This window comes from Rhododendron vialii, chromosome 11a, assembly GCF_030253575.1.
Source record: "Rhododendron vialii isolate Sample 1 chromosome 11a, ASM3025357v1".
Lineage (NCBI taxonomy): Eukaryota > Viridiplantae > Streptophyta > Magnoliopsida > Ericales > Ericaceae > Rhododendron > Rhododendron vialii.
In genome coordinates this window covers 1,035,001-1,042,500 of record NC_080567.1, presented here as the reverse complement: position 1 = coordinate 1,042,500, position 7,500 = coordinate 1,035,001, and positions in this window count along the sequence as shown.

Below are 7,500 nucleotides of genomic sequence, written 5' to 3'. Positions count from 1 at the left end.
ACAAGGAGGCAGCCCCTGGGCTACGCAACGTGGCATTAGGTATCAAAGACCATTAGCCAGTTTCGCTTTTCCGTACGGGGACACCAATGCGTCATCGGGATTGTGCCATAGCCAACGGATATCCATCAGCCGGCGCTCACCGCCAAGGTGACAAGCTTACCTCTCAGCAAGGAGGCATCCTCCGAAAGGGACACCAATGCATCATGGAGGAAGATTACCGAAGGGACATTGCCGTAGCCAATTGAAAAGATCAATCGGCCGGCGCTCGCCACCCATCTCATTGAAATAGACGACCAGCTTACCTCTCAACAAGAAGGCATCCCCCAAAGGGAACACCAATGCGTCATCGAGGAAGAATTTTCGAGCAGCAACGAGCTTACCTCTCCGCAAGGGTGGGGCTTCCCCGAAGGGTTACAACACCAATGCATCATCAAGGAAGCTTTCCGACGGGACATTGCCATAGCCAATGTAGGACCACCGGCCAGCGCATGACGCCTAAACGACATGCTTACCCCTCAGCAAGAAGGCATTCCCTAAATGAACACCAATGCATCGTCGAGGAAGAATTTTTAAAACATAACTTTGCTTACCCCTCAGCATATAGGCAATCACCGAAGGACACGCCAATGCGTCATCAAGGAAGATTTTTGCAAATTCATTTTTTGATTTTTTGATGAACGATGAATTTAGAAAACATTTTGGCTTCACATAAAAGCATCTACAAACTTACCTCTCCGCAACGGTGTCCCCGCCCCTAAGGGTTTCAACACCAATGCATCATTAAGATAGTTTTTTCGAAGGGACAGGGCCGTTGCCAATGGACGAGATCCATCGGGATTGTGCCATAGCAAATGGATATCCATCAGCCGGCGCTCACCGCCAAGACGACGAGCTTACCTCTCAGCAAGGAGGCATCCCCCGAAAGGGACACCAATGCATCATGGAGGAAAATTACCCAAGGGACAGTGCCATAGCCAATGGAGAACCATCAACCGGCGCTCGCCGCCTAAGCGACAAGCTTCTCCCTCAACAAGGAGGCAGCCCCTGGGCTACGCAACGTGGCATTAGGTATCAAAGACCATTAGCCAGTTTCGCTTTTCCGTACGGGGACACCAATGCGTCATCGGGATTGTGCCATAGCCAACGGATATCCATCAGCCGGCGCTCACCGCCAAGGTGACAAGCTTACCTCTCAGCAAGGAGGCATCCTCCGAAAGGGACACCAATGCATCATGGAGGAAGATTACCGAAGGGACATTGCCGTAGCCAATTGAAAAGATCAATCGGCCGGCGCTCGCCACCCATCTCATTGAAATAGACGACCAGCTTACCTCTCAACAAGAAGGCATCCCCCAAAGGGAACACCAATGCGTCATCGAGGAAGAATTTTCGAGCAGCAACGAGCTTACCTCTCCGCAAGGGTGGGGCTTCCCCGAAGGGTTACAACACCAATGCATCATCAAGGAAGCTTTCCGACGGGACATTGCCATAGCCAATGTAGGACCACCGGCCAGCGCATGACGCCTAAACGACATGCTTACCCCTCAGCAAGAAGGCATTCCCTAAATGAACACCAATGCATCGTCGAGGAAGAATTTTTAAAACATAACTTTGCTTACCCCTCAGCATATAGGCAATCACCGAAGGACACGCCAATGCGTCATCAAGGAAGATTTTTGCAAATTCATTTTTTGATTTTTTGATGAACGATGAATTTAGAAAACATTTTGGCTTCACATAAAAGCATCTACAAACTTACCTCTCCGCAACGGTGTCCCCGCCCCTAAGGTTTTCAACACCAATGCATCATTAAGATAGTTTTTTCGAAGGGACAGGGCCGTTGCCAATGGACGAGATCCATCGGGCTTGTGCCATAGCAAATGGATATCCATCAGCCGGCACTCACCGCCAAGGCGACGAGCTTACCTCTCAGCAAGGAGGCATCCCCCAAAAGGGACAACAATGCATCATGGAGGAAAATTACCCAAGGGACAGTGCCATAGCCAATGGAGAACCATCAACCGGCGCTCGGCGCCTAAGCGACAAGCTTCTCCCTCAACAAGGAGGCAACCCTTGGGCTACGGAACGTGGCATTAGGAATCAAAGACCATTAGCCAGTTTCGCTTATCCGTGCGGGGACACCAATGCGTCATCGGGAATGTGCCATAGCCAACGGATATCCATCAGCCAGCGCTCACCGCCGAGGCGACGAGCTTACCTCTCAACAAGGAGGCATCCCCCGAAAGGGACACCAATGCAACATGGAGGAAAATTACCCAAGGGACAGTGCCATAGCCAATGGAGAACCATCAACCGGCGCTCGCCGCCTAAGCGACAAGCTTCTCCCTCAACAAGGAGGCAACCCCTGGGCTACGCAACGTGGCATTAGGAATCAAAGACCATTAGCCAATTTCGCTTTTCCGTACGGGGACACCAATGCGTCATCGGGATTGTGCCATAGCCAACGGATATCCATCAGCCGGCGCTCACCGCCAAGGCGACAAGCTTACCTCTCAGCAAGGAGGCATCCCCCGAAAGGGACACCAATGCATCATGGAGGAAGATTACCGAAGGTACATTGCCGTAGCCAATTGAAAAGATCAATCGGCCGGCGCTCGCCACCCATCTCATTGAAATAGACGACCAGCTTACCTCTCAACAAGAAGGCATCCCCCAAAGGGAACACCAATGCGTCATCGAGGAAGAATTTTCGAGCAGCAACGAGCTTACCTCTCCGCAAGGGTGGGGCTTCCCCGAAGGGTTACAACACCAATGCATCATCAAGGAAGCTTTCCGACGGGACATTGCAATAGCCAATGTAGGACCACCGGCCAGCGCATGACGCCTAAACGACATGCTTACCCCTCAGCAAGAAGGCATTCCCTAAATGAACACCAATGCATCGTCGGGGAAGAATTTTTAAAACATAACTTTGCTTACCCCTCAGCATATAGGCAATCACCGATGGACACGCCAATGCGTCATCAAGGAAGATTTTTGCGAATTCATTTTTTGATTTTTTGATGAACAATGAATTTAGAAAACATTTTGGCTTCACATAAAAGCATCTACAAACTTACCTCTCCGCAACGGTGTCCCTGCCCTTAAGGGTTTCAACACCAATGCATCATTAAGATAGTTTTTTCGAAGGGACGGGGCCGTTGCCAATGGACGAGATCCATCGGGTTTGTGCCATAGCAAATGGATATCCATCAGCCGGCGCTCACCGCCAAGGCGACAAGCTTACCTCTCAGCAAGGAGGCATCCCCCGAAAGGGACACCAATGCATCATGTAGGAAAATTACCCAAGGGACAGTGCCATAGCCAATGGAGAACCATCAACCGGCGCTCGCCGCCTAAGCGACAAGCTTCTCCCTCCACAAGGAGGCAACCCCTGGGCTACGCAACGTGGCATTAGGAATCAAAGACCATTAGCCAGTTTCGCTTTTCCGTGCGGGGACACCAATGCGTCATCGGGAATGTGCCATAGCCAACGGATATCCATCAGCCGGCGCTCACCGCCAAGGCGACGAGCTTACCTCTCAGCAAGGAGGCATCCCCCGAAAGGGACACCAATGCATCATGGAGGAAAATTACCCAAGGGACAGTGCCATAGCCAATGGAGAACCATCAACCGGCGCTCGCCGCCTAAGCGACAAGCTTCTCCCTCAACAAGGAGGCAACCCCTGGGCTACGCAACGTGGCATTAGGAATGAAAGACCATTAGCCAGTTTCGCTTTTCCGTACGGGGACACCAATGCATCATCGGGATTGTGCCATAGCCAACGGATATCCATCAGCCGGCGCTCACCGCCAAGGCGACAAGCTTACCTCTCAGCAAGGAGGCATCCCCCGAAAGGGACACCAATGCATCATGGAGGAAGATTACCGAAGGGACAATTCCGTAGCCAATTGAAAAGATCAATCGGCCGACGCTCGCCACCCATCTCATTGAAATAGACGACGAGCTTACCTCTCAACAAGAAGGCATCCCCCAAAGGGAACACCAATGCGTCATCGAGGAAGAATTTTCGAGCAACAACAAGCTTACCTCTCCGCAAGGGTGGGGCTTCCCCGAAGGGTTACAACACCAATGCATCATCAAGGAAGCTTTCCGACGGGACATTGCCATTGCCAATGTAGGACCACCGGCCAGCGCATGACGCCTAAACGACATGCTTACCCCTCAGCAAAAAGGCATTCCCTAAATGAACACCAATGCATCGTCGAGGAAGAATTTTTAAAACATAACTTTGCTTACCCCTCAGCATATAGGCAATCACCGAAGGACACGCCAATGCGTCATCAAGGAAGATTTTTGCAAATTCATTCTTTGATTTTTTGATGAACAATGAATTTAGAAAACATTTTGGCTTCACATAAAAGCATCTACAAACTTACCTCTCCGCAACGGTGTCCCTGCCCCTAAGGGTTTCAACACCAATGCATCATTAAGATAGTTTTTTCGAAGGACAGGGCCGTTGCCAATGGACGAGATCCATCGGGATTGTGCCATAGCAAATGGATATCCATCAGCCGGCGCTCACCGCCAAGGCGACAAGCTTACCTCTCAGCAAGGAGGCATCCCCCGAAAGGGACACCAATGCATCATGGAGGAAAATTACCCAAGGGACAGTGCCATAGCCAATGGAGAACCATCAACCGGCGCTCGCCGCCTAAGCGACAAGCTTCTCCCTCGACAAGGAGGCAACCCCTGGGCTACGCAACGTGGCATTAGGAATCAAAGACCATTAGCCAGTTTCGCTTTTCCGTGCGGGGACACCAATGCATCATCGGGACTGGGCCATAGCCAACGGATATCCATCAGCCGGCGCTCACCGCCAAGGCGACGAGCTTACCTCTCAGCAAGGAGGCATCCCCCGAAAGGGACACCAATGCATCATGGAGGAAAATTACCCAAGGGACAGTGCCATAGCCAATGGAGAACCATCAACCGGCGCTCGCCGCCTAAGCGACAAGCTTCTCCCTCGACATGGAGGCAACCCCTGGGCTACGCAACGTGGCATTAGGAATCAAAGACCATTAGCCAGTTTCGCTTTTCCGTGCGGGGACACCAATGCGTCATCGGGACTGTGCCATAGCCAACGGATATCCATCAGCCGGCGCTCACCGCCAAGGCGACGAGCTTACCTCTCAGCAAGGAGGCATCCCCTGAAAGGGACACCAATGCATCATGGAGGAAAATTACCCAAGGGACAGTGCCATAGCCAATGGAGAACCATCAACCGGCGCTCGCCGCCTAATAGACAAGCTTCTCCCTCAACAAGGAGGCAACCCCTGGGCTACGCAACGTGGCATTAGGAATCAAAGACCATTAGCCAGTTTCGCTTTTCCGTGCGGGGACACCAATGCGTCATCGGGAATGTGCCATAGCCAACGGATATCCATCAGCCGGCGCTCACCGCCAAGGCGTCGAGCTTACCTCTCAGCAAGGAGGCATCCCCCGAAAGGGACACCAATGCATCATGGAGGAAAATTACCCAATGGACAGTGCCATAGCCAATGGAGAACCATCAACCAGCGCTCGCCGCCTAAGCGACAAGCTTCTCCCTCAACAAGGAGGCAACCCCTGGGCTACGCAACGTGGCATTAGGAATGAAAGACCATTAGCCAGTTACGCTTTTCCGTGCGGGGACACCAATGCATCATCCGGACTGTGCCATAGCCAACAGGTATCCGTTAGCCGGCGCTCACCACCAAGGTCGCAAGCTTACCTCTCAGCAAGGAGGCATCCCCCCATGGGAACACCAATGCATCATGGAGGATGTGAGTCTGCAAGCATTCCCAACGGGACTCGAAAGCACGAGCATTTTGAGACCAAACGGCCATGGAGTTCTAGTTTCTGCCCGATAGTAGTGTCATTGTTTGCTCTGCCATTCCTTGGCTAGGCCTTGCCTTTACCCGGGCATTTTTTTTTAGCGTTACCAACGGGTCATCTCTTTACGGGTTTCTGTGGCCAAACCGCCAACATTTGCCCGACATAGTTTTTCTTTGCCCGATAGAGTCATGCTTTGCCCCACGGGACGGGTAAAAATAACATTTCGCCTCCGGGGTATTTCGGTCTTTTTTCCGAGCATTACCCACGGGTAGTGCTTCCAGGGGTAACCAAGGCCAAATGGCCAAGAATTGCCCGATAGAGTCCTGCTCTGCTCGATAGAGCTGTGCATTGCCTTGCGGAACGACTTAATATAGCATTTCGATCTTTTTTCCGTGCATTACCGACGGGTAGTGTTTTCTCGAGTAACCGAGGCCAAATGGCCAAGATTTGCCCGGGTGGTCTCGATAGCAACGTGCCTTGGCACCCGGCGTCGGGTGGCCTCGGCTTCCCCAAGGGAGGGACACCCCCCCCCCCCCCCTATAGTAGTAAAATTAGCCTTTGCCCTTGTGGCAGGAAGGAACATCAATGTGTCCGAACTGAAGCAATAGGGGTTTTTTTGAGCATCGCAACTTTTTTTCATAAACTTTGAATTGGGACATCTTCACAAAAATATGAAGCAACTCCTCCAAAAAATTCAGAATTTTTTGCCAAAAGGATAATTTTATATTAATTAAACAAAAAATAAATAGATAAAAATCATAAAAAAATACAAAAAAATACAAAAAAAGTAAGAAAAAATCACAAAAAATTATAAACAAGCTACACAATAATTAGGTAAATATATTGGGTTGAAAAATAAGGCATCTATAATAGAAAATGTTTAAATTAAGACTTAAAAACATCTCAAAATAAAAATTAAAAAAGATTTTAAACTAACATTGCGAAAGTCCCAAAAGATGGCGACTAAACAAGAGTTTTTGGGGCGTTTCGACAAGAACATATTGGTGCTTGCATTGATTTGCCCGGCGACAAGCTACTTTTTAGCCGGTACCCAGCAAATTCTTAGCCGTTAACCAGCAACTTTTTAGCCGTTACCCAGCAACTTGCTTGCCGTTGCCTAGCAACTTCTTAGCCATTACCCAGCGTTACCCGTCATCTTGGTTGTTGTTGCCGATACCCAGCATTACCCGACAGCTTGGTTGCCATCACCCAACAACTTTTTAGCCGATAGCCAGCATTACCCGACAGCTTGGTTGCCGTTACCCAGCAACATTTTAGCCGATACCCAGCAACTTTTTAGCCGATACCCAGCATTACCCGACAGCTTGGTTGCCGTTACCCAGCAACATTTTAGCCGATACCCAGCAACTTTTTAGCCGATACCCAGCATTACCCGACAGCTTGGTTGCCGTTACCCAGCAACATTTTAGCCGATAGCCAGCATTACCCGACAGCTTGGTTGCCGTTACCCAGCAACATTTTAGCCGATACCCAGCATTACCCGACAGCTTGGTTGCCGTTACCCAGCAACTTTTTAGCCGTTACCCGGTGAGCCAACTTGCCATGCCTTGGCTAGAACAGTCAACTGTTGTTGCCTACATTCATGTGCGATTCCCGATGCCTTGTCTAGACCGTCGTCTTGGCATACGCCCAAGTGTTTG